Below are 18945 nucleotides of genomic sequence, written 5' to 3'. Positions count from 1 at the left end.
TTAATGGTGGTGGACAGAATATGGGTGAACACACTGTATAGTGTCAATATGCTCACTGCACCCCTAGATGATTTTATTAAGAGGTGTAGTTTCTATAATTAAGTCACATATGGGAGGTGTTCGGCTGTCCTAACACCTCAGAGGCTCTGCTAATGTGACACGGCACCCACAAAACATTCAAGCCAAATCTGCACTCCGATATGGCGCTTCTTCCTTTCTGAGCTTTGCACTGTGCATGAAAAGTAGTTTCCAACCACATATGGGGTATTACCATACGCAGAAATTATGTAACAAATTTTATGGTCCGATATCTCCTGTTATCCTTCAGCCTGTTACCCTTCAGCCTTCAGCTTCATTTTTGTTGAAAAAAAAGTGATATTTCATTTTCACAGCTCAATATTATAAAATTATGTGAAGCACCAATGGGTTCAAAATGCTTACCATACCCCTAGATTCCTTGAGGGGTTTAGTTTAAAAAATGGGGTCAGTTTTGGTGGGTTTCTGCTGTTTTGGAAGCTTGGTGGCTCTGCAAACGTGACAGGGCGTTCACAATCTATTCCAGACAATTTTGCACTCCAAAATCAAATGGCGCTCCTTCCCTTCTGAGTCCTGCTGTGCGCCCAAACAAGTTCCTGATCAAATATGGAGTATCCCTGAACTCAGGAGAAATTGCACAACATATTATGGGATCCTTTTTTCTCTTGATACCCTTGTGAAAATAAAACATTTGGGGGGAATGTAATTTTTACTTTACACAGTCAAATGTTTTAAATTTCTTTGAAACACTAGTGGGTTCAAGATGCTCATCCCAGCTCTAGATAAATTCAAGGGGTGTAGTTTCCAAAATGGGGTCACTTTTAGGGTGTTTAAACTGTTTAGGCACATCATGGGCTTTCCAAAAGTGACATGGCATCCACTACCTATTCCAGCTAAGTTTACACCTCAAAAGTTAAATGGTGCTCCTTCCCTTCTATGCCCTGATGTGCACCCAAACAAAAGTTTTCCATCATATATGGGGTATAATTGTATCCAGGAGAAATTGAACATCAAACTTTATGGTCTATTTTTCTCTTGTTACCCTTGTGAAAATTAAAAATTTTGGGCTAAAGCAACACTTTTGTGTGAAAAAGTAAAATGTTCATTGTTTCCTTAAATATTGCTTTAATTCATGTGATGCACCTAATGGGTTAACAAACTTCTTAAAAGTAGTTTTGAGCAGTTTGAGGGGTGCAATTTTTAGAATGGTGTAAGTTTTGGAAATTTTCTGTCTCATAAGCCCTTCAAAATCATTTCAAATGTGATGGGGTTCCTTAAAAAAATAGATTTTATAAATTTTGTTGAGAACATTTTTAACCTTCTAACTTACTAACAAAAAAAATGTTTCAAAAATGATGTTGTTGCAAAGTAGACATATGGGAAATGGTATTTATTAACTATTTTGTGTGGTATAACTATCTGGTTTAAGGGCATAAGACTTCACAATTTGAAAATTGGGAAATTTTTAAATTTTCCGCCAAATTATCGATCTTTTTATAAATAACTGCCAATAATATCGAACAAAATATATCATTATCATGAAGTACAACATGTCACAAAATTACAGTCCCAGAATCACTGGGATATGTTGAAGCGTTCCAGAGTTATAACCTCATAAAGTGACACTGGTCAGAATTGAGAAATGAGGCTTGGTCATTAACGCACAAAGTGGCTCGGTCCTTAAGGAGCTATAAAAGAAAGTGAGAAATTACTTTTTTCTTGAGTGATGGGAAATATTTTTTTTTATCTTTGATCCCATATAGTAATAATAATTTTTTTTTTATTTTAGGTTTCTAATTATTAGTGTTCTCCATTTGATATTGCAGGTGTTATGCATTGCGTGCCTGAGTCTAGCTGACAGTACTTGATTTACTTCTTTAGCATAGAAGAGGTGGTCTCAATGTTGTATGACAAGGTATTGAAGGACACTCAGTTGACACTTAAATGTGACCAGAGTGTTAATAGGGCTATTTACATCTTCAAGGTGAAAAGCATTCCAGCACGTACACTTCATAGGTTACAGAGCGCTCATTCCTCATGTCTGACGTCTATAGTAGAGTTGAGCGCGGTTCGTGGTTCGTGGTTCTCCAGTTCGCGGCTCGAGTGATTTTGGGGCATGTTCTAGATCGAACTAGAACTCGAGCTTTTTGCAAAAGCTCGGTAGTTCTAGAAACGTTCGAGAACGGTTCTAGCAGCCAAAAAACAGCTAAATCATAGCTTGGTTTCTGCTGTAATAGTGTAAGTCACTCTGTGAATCAAACTATTATCACATTTCAGTGTATAGTGTGCGTGAACAGCGCCTTCAGATCACTGCTGTTTCTATAATGGCGATCGCCATTTTTTTTTTTTTTTTTCTTGTCTTCCTTCCCTAAGTGCGCGCGTCTTGTGGGGCGGGCCAGCATGTCAGCCAATCCCAGACACACACACAGCTAAGTGGACTTTGAGCCAGAGAAGCAACGGCATGTGTGATAGGATCTGCATGTCACATGTCCCTGCATTATAAAACCGGACATTTTCTTCACGGACGCCATTATCTGCCTTCTGCGTCTTTGGTGTCAGACATCACTGTCGCAGCTCCGTCTTCCTGAGTCCTATAGCCGATACAGCTGTATGCGCTGCATACACAGCGTTAGACAGCTTAGGGAGAGCACTTTATAGCAGTCCTTTTAAGGGCTCCAACCGGCAGGGTCAGAGAGCCATAGGTGACAGGTCCTGCAAACAGCAACAGCGTCTGTGTAGCCCAGGTCAGGGATTTCCTACCTGCATTTCACCATTAGGAGGGAATAGAAAGGCAGGCTTCCATTCCTCTACCCAGAGCACCACAATCCTGCCACTGTACCCTCTTGTCCTCTGCACACTCCAACTGATAACTAAGCCATTATACTAGCAAACACTCAGTGTACCTAGTGGCATCCTATACGTGGCTATTGGACTTTGCTATAGTCCCACTAGTGCAAAGACATTTGCAGAGCGCGTCTGCCTGCATTGCACACTACAACTCATTCTAACCAAGCCATTATACTAGCAAACACTCAGTGTACCTAGTGGCATCCTATACGTGGCTATTGGACTTTGCTATAGTCCCACTAGTGCAAAGACATTTGCAGAGCGCGTCTGCCTGCATTGCACACTACAACTCATTCTAACCAAGCCATTATACTAGCAAACACTCAGTGTACCTAGTGGCATCCTATACGTGGCTATTGGACTTTGCTATAGTCCCACTAGTGCAAAGACATTTGCAGAGCGCGTCTGCCTGCATTGCACACTCCAACTCATTAAAACCAAGCCATTATACTAGCAAACACTCAGTGTACCTAGTGGCATCCTATACGTGGCTATTGGACTTTGCTATAGTCCCACTAGTGCAAAGACATTTGCATAGCGCGTCTGCCGGCATTGCACACTCAAACTCATTTTAACTAAGCCATTATACTAGCAAACACTCAGTGTACCTAGTGGCATCCTATACGTGGCTATTGGACTTTGCTATAGTCCCACTAGTGCAAAGACATTAGCAGAGCACATCTGCCTGCATTGCACACTACAACTCATTCTAACCAAGCCATTATACTAGCAAACACTCAGTGTACCTAGTGGCATCCTATACGTGGCTATTGGACTTTGCTATAGTCCCACTAGTGCAAAGACATTTGCATAGCGCGTCTGCCTGCATTGCACACTCAAACTCATTTTAACTAAGCCATTATACTAGCAAACACTCAGTGTACCTAGTGGCATCCTATACGTGGCTATTGGACTTTGCTATAGTCCCACTAGTGCAAAGACATTAGCAGAGCACATCTGCCTGCATTGCACACTACAACTCATTGTAACCAAGCCATTATACTAGCAAACACTCAGTGTACCTAGTGGCATCCTATACGTGGCTATTGGACTTTGCTATAGTCCCACTAGTGCAAAGACATTTGCAGAGCGCGTCTGCCTGCATTGCACACTCCAACTCATTAAAACCAAGCCATTATACTAGCAAACACTCAGTGTACCTAGTGGCATCCTATACGTGGCTATTGGACTTTGCTATAGTCCCACTAGTGCAAAGACATTTGCATAGCGCGTCTGCCTGCATTGCACACTCAAACTCATTTTAACTAAGCCATTATACTAGCAAACACTCAGTGTACCTAGTGGCATCCTATACGTGGCTATTGGACTTTGCTATAGTCCCACTAGTGCAAAGACATTAGCAGAGCACATCTGCCTGCATTGCACACTACAACTCATTGTAACCAAGCCATTATACTAGCAAACACTCAGTGTACCTAGTGGCATCCTATACGTGGCTATTGGACTTTGCTATAGTCCCACTAGTGCAAAGACATTTGCAGAGCGCGTCTGCCTGCATTGCACACTCCAACTCATTAAAACCAAGCCATTATACTAGCAAACACTCAGTGTACCTAGTGGCATCCTATACGTGGCTATTGGACTTTGCTATAGTCCCACTAGTGCAAAGACATTTGCATAGCGCGTCTGCCTGCATTGCACACTCAAACTCATTTTAACTAAGCCATTATACTAGCAAACACTCAGTGTACCTAGTGGCATCCTATACGTGGCTATTGGACTTTGCTATAGTCCCACTAGTGCAAAGACATTAGCAGAGCACATCTGCCTGCATTGCACACTACAACTCATTGTAACCAAGCCATTATACTAGCAAACACTCAGTGTACCTAGTGGCATCCTATACGTGGCTATTGGACTTTGCTATAGTCCCACTAGTGCAAAGACATTTGCAGAGCGCGTCTGCCTGCATTGCACACTCCAACTCATTAAAACCAAGCCATTATACTAGCAAACACTCAGTGTACCTAGTGGCATCCTATACGTGGCTATTGGACTTTGCTATAGTCCCACTAGTGCAAAGACATTTGCATAGCGCGTCTGCCTGCATTGCACACTCAAACTCATTTTAACTAAGCCATTATACTAGCAAACACTCAGTGTACCTAGTGGCATCCTATACGTGGCTATTGGACTTTGCTATAGTCCCACTAGTGCAAAGATATTAGCAGAGCACATCTGCCTGCATTGCACACTCCAACTTTTTTAAACTAAGCAATTTTACTAGCAAACACTCAGTGTACCTAGTGGCATCCTAAACGTGGCTATTGGACTTTGCTATAGTCCCACTAGTGCAAAGACATTTGCAGAGCACGTCTGCCTGCATTGCACACTACAACTCATTGTTACTAAGCCATTATACTAGCAAACACTCAGTGTACCTAGTTGTATCCTAAACGTGGCTATTGTACTTTTGTCTATTCACAGTATTGGAACGATATTTGCAGCACGTCTGCCTGCATTGCACACTCTAACTTTTTTAAACTCAGCCATTATACTAGCAAACACTCAGTGTACCTAGTTGTATCCTAAACGTGGCTATTGTACTTTTGTCTATTCACAGTATTGGAACGATATTTGCAGCACGTCTGCCTGCATTGCACACTCAAACTTTTTTAAACTCAGCCATTTATAGTAGCAAACACTCAGTGTACCTAGTTGTATCCTAAACGTGGCTATTGTACTTTTGTCAATTCACAGTATTGGAACGTTATTTGCAGCACGTCTGCCTGCATTGCACACTCAAACTTTTTTAAACTCAGCCATTTATAGTAGCAAACACTCAGTGTACCTAGTTGTATCCTAAACGTGGCTATTGTACTTTTGTCTATTCACAGTATTGGAACGTTATTTGCAGCACGTCTGCCTGCATTGCACACTCTAACTTTTTTAAACTCAGCCATTATACTAGCAAACACTCAGTGTACCTAGTTGTATCCTAAACGTGGCTATTTTACTTTTGTCTATTCACAGTATTGGAACGATATTTGCAGCACGTCTGCCTGCATTGCACACTCTAACTTTTTTAAACTCAGCCATTATACTAGCAAACACTCAGTGTACCTAGTTGTATCCTAAACGTGGCTATTGTACTTTTGTCAATTCACAGTATTGGAACGTTATTTGCAGCACGTCTGCCTGCATTGCACACTCAAACTTTTTTAAACTCAGCCATTTATAGTAGCAAACACTCAGTGTACCTAGTTGTATCCTAAACGTGGCTATTGTACTTTTGTCAATTCACAGTATTGGAACGTTATTTGCAGCACGTCTGCCTGCATTGCACACTCAAACTTTTTTAAACTCAGCCATTATACTAGCAAACACTCACTGTACCTAGTTGTATCCTAAACGTGGCTATTGTACTTTTGTCTATTCACACTACTGCAAATCTATGTGCAGCACCTCTGCATGACAACCTCGTGCTCTGTTTTTAATAAGCTATAATGATAGCACAAAATACTGCCATTTTGTGGCATCATAGAACTGGCTGTTGTATTCCATTAGTGCCCCACTGGTGACAAGCTATTTCTAGCACCTCTACATCACACCCTCATGCACATTTAGCTACGCTAATGTTATAGCAAACTCATGGAATTCATTGCTGCATTTCATAATTCGGAGGGATAGAAAGTCAGGCTTCCTTTAGCTTTTCCTTCTGTTCATAGACAGCATCTCCAAGACAAATTTCCCCTCCACGTCTAAGTGTGGAGAGGCAGCTAGTGCGCATGCGTGTGCCGATGTACCCCAGCTGCAGCATAATTACAGTGTTTCGCCTAGTGAGTATGCTCAGCCTGACTGTGCCATTCCTGACGCTAAGTCTTCATTTCGGGATACAGCGCATGCTCCCACACTAAGTGTGAAAAGCCTCTTTGCACAGGTGCTTGCATTCTGTGCCGGGTCTAAGTCCTGTTTTGTGCCTAGACACCATGCTAAAGCTGATAGTCTTTTTTCAGAGACTGTATTTCATGCTACTGAGCATGCTCAGGCACTTCCTGCATCAGAGACTAGGTCCGGTAATGAACTCTTTGGCCCTGGCCCTGATGTGGGGGTCCCATATAGACCACAGGGCATCAGGTGTCCTCCCAAATGGCTTGCAGAGGCCCACACCTATGACTTGTCACCGCATTATTGATGGTCAGACGATGACTGGTGAGGTGTTTGGGTCATGGCAGCCATGAGGTCATCATTGAAGTTGCGTTTCCAAATAGGACGCTAGTTATGCCACTCATGACGTGTCACTCTGCTTTTGTCTCCAGGAGGTGCATTGTGGTTCACCCTGGTTTGGGGCGGACCCAGGTTATAAAAGGGGCTGGAGCCAACAAGGAGGTGCGCAGTCTTCTATTATGCTCCGAAAGAGCACACCTCCATGTGTTGAACCCATTGCGGCTTTAGGCCAGAGGTAGGCAGGGATAGGGTGGTGGATGCAGGCCACCACCACAGTTGGTAACGCAGAACGGTTAAGACCAGCTCCTGTCCTAACAGTCCTGCTTGTGCAGCCCAGTGGCATTAACAGGCCTGCTGCTGCTGATGCGCCTGCTGTCCACAGGTGTGGCCCCTACGCACACGGTCAGCGTACTCAATGGCCCCTGTGTTGTTAACAGGGAGTTCCTGGGCTGGGTGGGCATGTGGACCCTGTGACGCTAACAGGGCTCACAGTCTCCAGATCCGAATGGCGTCTAACTCGGTTCAGGCTACTATTAGTTTCATAGCCACACAGCTCTGTATCCTCCACCAAACCTTCAAGTTGCCAACCTCTCCTTTTCCAACTGGGAACACGGTGGACACTGACTGCTGAAGGTGATATATACCTTTCTCTTTCTTTTCTTATTAATTTTTGTTATATAGCGGTCACAGATTATATACCACTTTATCCAAATCTGCCAGTCCCACTGTAACAGATGTTGTTTCTTCAGCAAATGTTACAGTTGTTTAACCACCAAATCCACGGACCAAAATTTTTTTCCCCTTTCCAACACACCTGTTCCCCTTTCCAACAGCATCTGTCCTTTTTCAACTCATTTTGGGATATGACCAAAAGTGCAACTGTGCAGGGACACCGTACTCAACGCCATCTCAGCACAGCAGCCATCCCTCGGTCCCTCCGATGTGGACAAGTAAAAGACCATTTCCTCCTATCCATGACAAAGTGTTGAGATTCACTCTGTGCAGCACTGGTGTTTAGTGGAAAAGTAGATCTAAGATTGCGTACCACATTCTGCAGATACTCCTGTATACGTGCGTCTATTTCTATGGCAGGAATTAGTTCGCCAAATTTTGTCTTGTACCGGGGATCTAACAGTGTGGCAACCCAGTATTCAGGATTACTTCAAATTCATACAATCCGAGGGTCATGTAGGTAGTGCAGCAAGAAGGCGCTCATGTGTCTTGTGCATCCAGGAGGACCAAGTCCTTGGTGTGTTGGTGGCAGAGAGGTGAGAATCGTGCATCCTTCCTCTGCCCTCTACCCACAACCTCGCACAACCGAAATGTGAGCAAGCTCTCACTCATCTGCTGAGTCTTCCATGCCCATCGCCAGTTCGTCCTCCATTTCTTCATGGGCTCCTGCACTTTCATCAACACTTTTTGCTGATACTATGCGCCCTTGTTAATCCCTCTCCCTCACCATGACTGCCGCATAGGTGCCGCTGACCATCTGGACCTCGTAGATCTTGTTATCCCTTCCGCATATGACTCCTCCTGTACTTCCTCCCCTTCCTCTTGTCCCAACACCTGACTCCGAATAATAATTACAGTGTGCTCCATCATGTAGATGACCAGAATTGTCACGCTGAGAATGACATTGCCAGTGCTAAACATCTTCGTCGACATTTCAAAACTGTGTAGCAGGGTGCATAGGTCCTTGATCTGACACCACTCCAGCAGCGTGATCTGCACCACCTCTGGATCAACTTATCCCAGGCTATATGTCTTACCGTATTTCAGCAGGGCTCTGCGGTGCTGCCACACACGCTGCAACATGTGCAGATTCCAATTCCTGCGTGTCGGAACATCGCATTTCCGGCGTTTAACTGCCAGACCCTAAGACTTCCGGAGTGATGAAAGTTGTTGAGCTGCTGTGTGCGCACGATGGAAGTGAGCACATAGCGAGCGTGCCCGCTGCACAAGGCCATGTAGGCCGTGATGGTGTTTTAAAAATTGCTGGAGAATTCGGATCAACACGTGAGCCATAAAAGGCACGTGTGTCACATTGCCCTGAGGATGGCCCGCAGCCAGGTTTGCATCATTGCCGCACACGGCTGTTAAGTCACCAACGGAGTCCGCTCCGTCAATTTGTACTCCGGTCGCCAGGTGACAACGTGTTCCTTTCATGAATAGTGCTGATGATGGGAGAGTAGTCGATGCCAGCGGCGCAGGTGGACGCAGGTTATGCTCACCCACTGGGCTGCATTACCTTGACAGATGCAGAATCTCTGGCTGAATGTAGCTGGTGGGTATCTCACAGATGAAATACCATCATTCAGCTACAACCAATGGGAAGACACCACACCCTTTTTTATGCCCATCCTGTCTGCAGACCACTGCCAGACATAGCTATGAACCTCTGGTTAATTTTACCCCCAGTTCAGTTTTATGATTTTGTGTGCTTGTTACCTGACTACTTTTCCTGCTTGCTGTTTATGTACCTTGTTGGCCGATACGCATTTCACCTCTGCTTGTTTTCTGATTAAGTCCTGGCCGTCCCATTCTGTTCCTGTTCCTCAATTAATGTTTTGACCCTGCCTGACTACTATTCTCTGTAATAGCGGTGTGACTCACATTTCCCATACATTTCAAAGTAAAACTTTGACCGCCTGATGGCATTGAGCTCTGCTGCCAGCATAGTAAGGAGGTGTGTGGTAGTCCTTGTGCGCAGTTGCAAGGAAGGGTGGCCTGACCACACAGGGTTTGCGCAAAGGTAGAGGACCCACACGAGGTTGAAGAGGCAGAAGCAGTGTATTAACTTCTACATACAGAACAAGGATTGAAACAACTCGTGGGGACGGCAAGACTTGTACAGCAGACCCTTCTCCATCTCTCACCATAGTTTGCCAGTGCCCAGTCAGTGACATGTAATGACCCTGTCTATGCTTACTGGTCCAAGTATCTGTGTTGAAATGCACCCTGTCGCACACAGATTTTCTCAAGGAAGTGGTGATGTTGTGTGCGACATGCCGGTGTAGCGCGGGCATGCTTTTCTTGGAGAAGCAGTGGTGATTGGGCATCTGGTACTGGGGCACAGCGACAGACATAAGGTCTGTAAAATCCTGTGTGTCCACTACGCGTAAAGGCAGCATTTCGGTAGCCAACAGCTTACAGAGGGATAGAGTCAACCACTTAGCTTTGTCATGGGTCGCAGTAAGTGGCCTTTTATTTGACCACATCTGAGGGACAGAGATCTGGCTGCTGTCTGTAGACGGTGTTGAGTAGGGTGTCCCTGGAAAAATGCAGGTTTGTGAGAAAAGTGCAGGCGGAGACATGATGTTGGCTTCATCTTGCCTTCAGATCTGTTCATCTTGTATCATTTTTAAAAAACACAGCAAGCAAGGGTTACTCCAAGCGGAGTCTCCCTTTTTTTCCAAAAATTGGGCCCCACACAGACACCTTATCAGTGGCAGCACTTGTGCCCTAGTTGCAAACAGGATGTTTTGATTTGCATCAAGCACATTCCAAATCCACAAGCATTTACTCTCCCCAGGATGACACAGGGGTAGTAAATTCCTTCTGGATCCATGACTTGTTCATTTTGATGAACGTCAGTCTGTCCACATTGTCACTGGACAGACGCGTGCGCTTATCTGTCAGCACACACCCAGCAGCACTGAAGACACGTTCAGAGACAACGCTGGCAGCTGGACACGACAAAATCTTCGAGGCGTAACTGGAGAGCTCTTGACATTTTTCTAGATTTGAAGCACAAAAGGAGCAAGGCTCCATTTGCAAAGTCATTGCATCGATGTTCATTTGGAGATACTCCTGTATCATCCTCTCCATCCGTTGACTATGTGTCAGACTTGTTGTCTCTGGTGGCCTTGCAAAGGAGGGTCTAAAAAAATTATGAAAAGATTCCATAAAATTGCTGTTACCAGCACCAGATACGGTCCTACTGGTACGGGTAGACTGTTGAAGATGACGAGGCCGTCCCATGTTTGTCAAGTTACAACTGGGAGAATCACTCCCTTCACCTGCACGGTTGTTTGGTGGAAAAGCCGAGCTAAGATCGAGTAACAGCTTCTGCTGATACTCCTGCATACGTGCGTCCCTTTCTATGGGTGGAATTATGTCACAAAATTTGGACTTGTCCCGGGGATCTAATAGTGTGGCAAGCCAGTAGTCATCATCACTTCTAATTTTGACAATACGAGGGTCATGTTGGAGGTAGTGCAACAAGAAGGCACTCATGTGTCTTGCGCAGCCATGCGCACCAAGTCCACGCTGTGTTTGTGGCATAGAGGTGCTAACCGTTCTTTCTTCCTCTGTCATCTCCCCCCAACCTCTTTCAACTGAAATTTGACCAAGGTCCCCCTCATCTGCTGAGTCTTCCATGTCCATGGACAGTTCGTCCTCCATATCTTCATGTCCTCCTGCACCTTCCTCAACATCTCACCTGCTACCATGCGCCCTTGTTGATCCCTGTCCCCCATGGTCCCATGCCTGCCGCGTTGGTGATGATGAACGTCTGGACCTTGGTGATGTTGTTGTGTCTTGCGCATATGAATCCTCCTGTAGTTCCTCCCCTTCCTGTTGTCCCACCCCCTGACTACGAATAGTGTTTAGCGTGTGCTCCAGCATGTAAATGACTGTAATCGTCATGCTGATAATGGCATTGTCAGCGCTAAACATATTCGTCGCCATGTCGAAACTGTGCAGAAGGGTGCATAGGTCCTTGATCTGAGATCACTCCATCAGGGTGATCTGCCCCACTTCTGCATCTCGTTGGCCCAGGCTATACATCATGACGTATTGCACCAGGGCTCGCCGGTGCTGCCACAGTCGCTGTAACATGTGGAGAGTTGAATTCCAGCGTGTCGCCACATCGCATTTCAGGCGATGAACCGGCAGGCCGAAAGACTTCTGGAGCGATGCAAGTCGCTCAGGTGCGGCGGTTGAACGGCGGAAGTGAGCACTGCAGACAGTTTCCGTGCCCTGGTCAGAAGGCCATCTAGGCCGGGATAGTGTGTTAAAAATTGCTGGACAACAAGGTTAAACACGTGAGCCATACAAGGCACGTGTGTCACCTTGCCCAGGCGAAGGGCCGCACCCAGGTTTGCAGCATTGTCGCACACGGCCTTACCAGGCTGCAGGTTGAGTGGAGACAACCATTTATCAAAATCAGTCTCCAGAGCTGCCCACAACTCAGTCGCTGTGTGACTCCTATTTCAAAGACATGTCAAGCTAAAGACCGCCTGATGCCGTTGCGCTCTGCTACCAGCATAGTAATGAGGGGTGCGTGATTCCTTCTGCGCAGTGAGAACGCTGGTGGCCTGACCAGGCAGGCTTGGGGCGGAGGTGGAGGACCCAGATGAGGTGGAGGATGCAGAAGCAGTGGCGGAACTTGGACAGACAGAGGATTGACACACAAGTCGTGGGGACGGCAAGACTTGTGCAGCAGACCCTTCACCATCTATCACCATAGTTACCCAGTGGCCAGTCAGCGACATGTAACGTCCCTGTCCATGCTTACTGGTCCAAGTATCGGTGGTGAAATGCACCCGTTCACACACAGAGTTTCTCAAGGAAGCGGTGATGTTGTGTGCGACATGCTGGTGTAGCGCGGGCACACCTTTCTTAGAGAAGTAGTGGCGACTAGGCATCTGGTACTGGGGCACAGCGACAGACATAAGGTCTCTAAAATCCTGTGTGTCCACTAGGCGGAAAGGCAGCATTTCTGTAGTCAACAGCTTACAGAGGGATAGAGTCAACCTCTTCGCTTTGTCATGGGTCGCAGGAAGTGGCCTTTTATTTGACCACATCTGAGGGACAGAGATCTGGCTGCTGTGTGTAGACGGTGTTGAGTCGGGTGTCCCTGGAAAAATGCAGCTTTGTGAGGAAAGTGCAGGCGGAGACATGATGTTGCCTTCATCCAAAGTTGGTGCTATCGATGTCTGAGAGAGCTGTACACACTCACTTGTTTCCCCTTCCAAACCAACTGACGACCTACCAAGCAAACTGCCTGTTGCGGTTACAGTGGTGGAAGTTGTGGGTGGAAAAACAGGTGTGACAGCTGTCCCCACAGTCCTAGAAGATGACGAGCGCGCGGATGCACTGGAAGGGGCAGGCGGTGGATGGTTCGCTCCGCTAGGCCGCATTGCAGCACGGTGAGCTTCCCATCGGGCCATATGATATTTATTCATGTGACGATTCATGGAAGAAGTTGTCAAACTGCTGAGGTTTTGACCTCTACTAAGAGAACCATGACAAATTTTACAGATCACATAATTTGGGCGATCTTTTTCTATGTCAAAAAAGGACCTGGCTAGGCAAGGCTTAGAGGCCATGCGACCTGTTGATCCACCCCGAATAATGCTCAGAGGCAGAGTGGTGGCTGAGGATGCAGTTGTAGACGTGCTACCAGTGCTCCGACTGTGTCCAGGAAGGCGCCAGGTTACTTCGACGTCGGTTGCATCCTCCTCCACCGCCTCTGTTGACCTCCTCGAGTGTCTGACTGTGGGTTGACAGTAGGTGTGATCTAGAACTTAATCATCAATTGTTGTGTTTGCACTCCCCTACCCCTCAGACCGAGTTTCTTCTTGCCCTGACCGAATATTTAAGTTGTCATCCCAATCGGGTATCTGCGTCTCATCTTCATCAGTATGTTCCTCATTGCCTATAACCACAGTTGTTGGAAAGGCAGCATTTTGGTAGCCAACAGTTTGCATATGATGAAAGTCAACCTCCAAGCCATTTCATGCCCTTCTAAAAGCATGTAAAACACAGCGAGGGGACTCCAACCACAGTCTCCCTCGTTGCCACTAACTGGGCCACACACACCCCACTTGACTGGCATCGGTTGAGCCCCCTTTTGAAAAAGAAAAAGATGCTTTGCATGAAGCACTCTCAAAAATACGCGTGCCTTTCCCGTCCCCTGGCTGACCCAGGGGAAGAAAAGTCCTCTGAGAGCCATGACTTGTTCATCTTGGTTCTTTTAGAGACACAGCGAGGGGACTCCAACCACAGTCTCCCTCGTTGCCACTAACTGGGCCACACACACCCCACTTGACTGGCATCGGTTGAGCCCCCTTTTGAAAAAGAAAAAGATGCTTTGCATGAAGCACTCTCAAAAATACGCGTGCCTTTCCCGTCCCCTGGCTGACCCAGGGGAAGAAAAGTCCTCTGAGAGCCATGACTTGTTCATCTTGGTTCTTTTAGAGACACAGCGAGGGGACTCCAACCACAGTCTCCCTCGTTGCCACTAACTGGGCCACACACACCCCACTTGACTGGCATCGGTTGAGCCCCCTTTTGAAAAAGAAAAAGATGCTTTGCATGAAGCACTCTCAAAAATACGCGTGCCTTTCCCGTCCCCTGGCTGACCCAGGGGAAGAAAAGTCCTCTGAGAGCCATGACTTGTTCATCTTGGTTCTTTTAGAGACACAGCGAGGGGACTCCAACCACAGTCTCCCTCGTTGCCACTAACTGGGCCACACACACCCCACTTGACTGGCATCGGTTGAGCCCCCTTTTGAAAAAGAAAAAGATGCTTTGCATGAAGCACTCTCAAAAATACGCGTGCCTTTCCCGTCCCCTGGCTGACCCAGGGGAAGAAAAGTCCTCTGAGAGCCATGACTTGTTCATCTTGGTTCTTTTAGAGACACAGCGAGGGGACTCCAACCACAGTCTCCCTCGTTGCCACTAACTGGGCCACACACACCCCACTTGACTGGCATCGGTTGAGCCCCCTTTTGAAAAAGAAAAAGATGCTTTGCATGAAGCACTCTCAAAAATACGCGTGCCTTTCCCGTCCCCTGGCTGACCCAGGGGAAGAAAAGTCCTCTGAGAGCCATGACTTGTTCATCTTGGTTCTTTTAGAGACACAGCGAGGGGACTCCAACCACAGTCTCCCTCGTTGCCACTAACTGGGCCACACACACCCCACTTGACTGGCATCGGTTGAGCCCCCCTTTTGACAAAGAAAAAGATGCTTTGCATGAAGCACTCTCAAAAATACGCGTGCCTTTTCGCCTCCCCTGGCTGACCCAGGGGAAGAAAAGTCCTCTGAGAGCCAGGTCCACATTGTCAGTGGACAGACACGTGTGCTTATCTGCCAGCAGACCCCCAGCAGCACTGAAGACAGGTTCCGAGAGAACGCTGGCTGCAGGACACGACAAGATCCTCAAGGCGTACGTGGCGAGCTCAGGCAATTTATCCAGATTGGAAGCCTAAAATGAGCAGGGCTCAAGTTGCACAATAATGGAATCGATGTTTCTTTGCATATACTCATATATCTGTGTGTCTCCCTCTTTTTCCTTGTTCAGCTGTTTTGTTTTCACATGAGTATATGTCCTTGTCACTTTCCCATGTGTTTGTGTTATGTTGTGAGTTGTTTGTCACCTTTTGGACACCTTTCAGGGTGTTTTCTAGGTGTTTTACTGTGTTTGTGATTGCCTGCCATTGTTTCCTATGGGCTCGAGTTCGGTTCGTCGAACGTTCGACGAGCCGAACTCGAGCCAGACCCCCCGTTCGGCGAACCGCCTCGAGCCGAACCGGGACCGGTTCGCTCATCTCTAGTCTATAGTAAACACTTATTACATCTGAGGATCAACAATTAAAAAATTGCCATTTTTGTTATGTATTTAGCCCCGACTGTGTTCACATCTTGTACAATGTGTTCTATATTTTTCACTTGAAAAGGACCTATCAGTTTTTCTGCTATATGTTTAAGTTAAAGGGAACCTGTCATCATATTTGTCCCTTATAAGCTGTGGCCACTACCAGTGGGCCCTTATATACAGTATTCTAGAACGTTGTATATAAGAGCCCAGGTAACGCTGTATAACATAAAAAAACCTTTTCTAACCTATGAAGAGGTCAGGTCCAAAGGGCGTTGCTGGTCTCAGTCCTGCGCCTCCTCTCTTCCTATCATCATTCTTCTTCCCAGCCCCATGTGGATGACGTATTCTACATCATCAACACAGAAACCTCCATCATGCTCCTGCCCACATGCGCTTCTCTCTACCCTGCTGAGGGCAGAGCAAAGTACTGTAATGAACAGGTGCGGGGAAAGATCAAAGAGCGTTGGCGCATGCGCACAACAATACTTTGATCTGCCCTCAGCATGGCAGAGAGAAGTGCACGTGTGCAGGAGCACAATGGAGACCTCTCTGTGGATGATGTAAGATGAGTCATCAACATGGAGCAGGGAAGTAGAACAGCGATCGCAACAAAATAGGAGGCGCTGGACCCGAGACCAGCAATGCCCATTGTACTCAACTTCCCTGCAGGTGAGGGTAATAAAAGGTTTTTATTATGTTATACAGATTGACCTGGGCTCTTGTATAAAGGATTCTAGAATGCAATATATAAGGGCTCACTGGTGGTGGCCGCAGCCTATAGGGGACAAATCCGGTGACAGGTTGTAGTGGGTGCTCATAACCCCTACTAAAGGACCGGAAATGTTGTTAATAAAAATGTCTGTTGATATTGATGTCTAGTGTTAGGGCACCCCCTAGTGGCCGGGTGGGACGGCTGTAGCCACCGGGGAAGGAGGAGTCGGCTGGATGTCTAGGGAAGGTCTGTGTGTGTGTGGAGGACAGAGGGATCCGGGTCAGCAGTGTGTGAACATCGGTGGCAGTGTGTGTGAGCGGAACACCAGGGGACGCCGGAGCAACGGAGGGGAACGTAACCTCAAGGTCTGAAATCGCTGGTGTGGGTCCGGTGTGTGCTTGACCTAGGAGTGGGAGCCCGGAGAAGCGGAGTACCCAGGGCATATCCCCACCAGAGGGCGCGTTTGGGCAGGTTGTCCCCAGCTCCACAGAAAGTGCCGGATTCTGCTGACCGGATTGTATTGTGCAAATAAATGTCATCTTTTATTATAACCAGCTTTTGCCTGAAGACTGTTTGTGCACCATCCGGCGAAGGCGCCGTCACACACTGCCTCACAAGAGAAGAGCTCGGTATTCAAGTAATGGTGGAGCCAGGGGTAAGTCAATCCTCAAGGGCCACGACTACAAGGCCAGAGGCGCCCCTGGCACATCATTACATGGTTCCCTTTAATGCATGTACAAAATAAGAACCCAGAAGCACCTTTCCTTCGGAGTGCTGCATTTTACTGTTTCTTTGTTATTCATCATGGGATTGACTATATTGACAACTGGGAGTTAAGGCCTCTAGTCATATTAAAGAAAAGTCAAATGACCCCCTGATGTTGGCTGGAATTGTTGCCTATCTAATGTGTATAGGGGCCTCAAAACTATTGAGTGACTGATTATACCAGTTTAGGAGGGGGAATGAATTAGGATTGGACAGTTATAGTTCAATGATCTGATCCTTTTATATGGGAGGTATAGAGAGAAGCCGAGCTGTACTTTTTCCGTGGAGTCGGGAGAGGTAATCAATGCACCAGACGTAGTTCAGTTGTCCTGTCTATGGTAAGCTTTAGCCATAAAGTCCCTGAAAAGTTTGATATTGTTTAATATTTTAATAATTTATAACAGTCAGACTGTTTCAGGAGGCACCCCCTCTTATAATGTAAATGATTAGTAGAAAATCGGAGGCATGCAGTACAGTAACTATAGTTAAATTTTCCCACATTTGGAAGTGGTCTTGTTGGAAATCTCTTTTGCCAGTAATACCCTTCCATTTTCCTGTTTCTAGCCCCTACATGTGAGTGTTGAGGATGTGGCTGTATCTGAAAGTATCTCAGACTCATGCACAGCAACCTTTCTGGAGCGGGTGCTTTACAGAAGGATTTGGCAGGCTTTTGCAGCACTCAGGAGTTTGGCCAACGTTTCTAGGAGATCCCACTTTTTCCAGTCTTTCTGGCAGAGATAGCAATTTTGGTTACAATATCAGCCCTACGTATCTATACTTTATCTAATGCTCTACATACTGTATAAAGCCAATCAAACCATGGAATGGAACCAACTGATATGCTTTACGTAAGGAGCTGAAATTTGGGATATAAGGTACTTAATTTAACCATGTCGAGACCTTGATGGGCATTTCTCCTTGACAATGAAATTTTGTTCTCTCCTTCAAGCTCAGGCCAGTTATTATTAACTCACCCATGCCCATACCGTACCCAACCTCCACATACTCATTATGTTACTCTTCTTTGCAGGTTGGAAGCACACCATTGGTTTCCACCTTCTGAAGTGGAACATTTCCCTCTTGGATAATTCAGAACACTGTCAAAGAAAACACTGGGAAGAAGACCGGATGAGACTTACCTTTACTTAATGTTGCACTTATTTTACTAATAAAGACACCTTGTGCATTACTTTACCAATATTTAATGTATTGATTATATTTCAACATAAGGGATTTGTAAATGCAATTCTAATATGCCAGATGATAATTTTCAAGATATATCAAAAAGATCTGCATCAACCACAACATGTAAAAAAAAAGAAATTGTCCACTGGTGAACAACATGGGGCACAGATAACAACAACAACAACAACAACAACAGTATCATCCATGTTAATGACTTCTGACTTGTGTTTACACAAAGCCTTAGGGATTTCCCTCTTCCAATAATTTTCTTGCTCTCTTTATCCAGAACGCAACTGTTCCATGATCCACAGTAATTCCAGCCTACGAAGCTGTCACATGCCACCACGCTACTGTCCCAAGTTATTTAATTAGGAGAGTATTATCACGCTCAAGCTAGATTGACACAAGAGGTCAGAAGAAGGTAATCGATCCTCCAGAAGACAATGTAATCATATTAGTTAGGGAACGAGTGACCAACAAATAATCTGGAAGGGCAGCACAGTAAGAATGGGCGCTCAAAAGAGCCTTGATGTCCACTTGATGGTTTTTTTTTTTTTTACAGTGTTTTAGTATATGGACTCAAACACATTTAAACCTCTTGGTTTT

General features: G+C 46.0%; 1 long non-coding RNA gene across 5 annotated transcripts in view; it reads left to right on the top strand.

Annotated features, from left to right (window-relative positions):
* Positions 1-18328, top strand: part of LOC142313308 (uncharacterized) — a 138171-nt gene extending 119843 nt beyond the window's left edge. For 4 of the 5 annotated variants that reach the window (XR_012754415.1, XR_012754411.1, XR_012754413.1 and 1 more), the window contains one exon: positions 18185-18328. This is a non-coding gene — a long non-coding RNA (uncharacterized LOC142313308). Of the gene's footprint in view, positions 1-16944; positions 17041-18184 lie in introns of those variants that run through there. The other variant, XR_012754414.1, reaches the window with a different exon arrangement.
* The last annotated feature ends 617 nt before the right edge of the window (positions 18329-18945 follow it).

This window comes from Anomaloglossus baeobatrachus, chromosome 5, assembly GCF_048569485.1.
Source record: "Anomaloglossus baeobatrachus isolate aAnoBae1 chromosome 5, aAnoBae1.hap1, whole genome shotgun sequence".
Taxonomy (NCBI): Eukaryota; Metazoa; Chordata; class Amphibia; order Anura; family Aromobatidae; genus Anomaloglossus; species Anomaloglossus baeobatrachus.
This window is presented reverse-complemented; position numbering and strand designations above follow the sequence as displayed.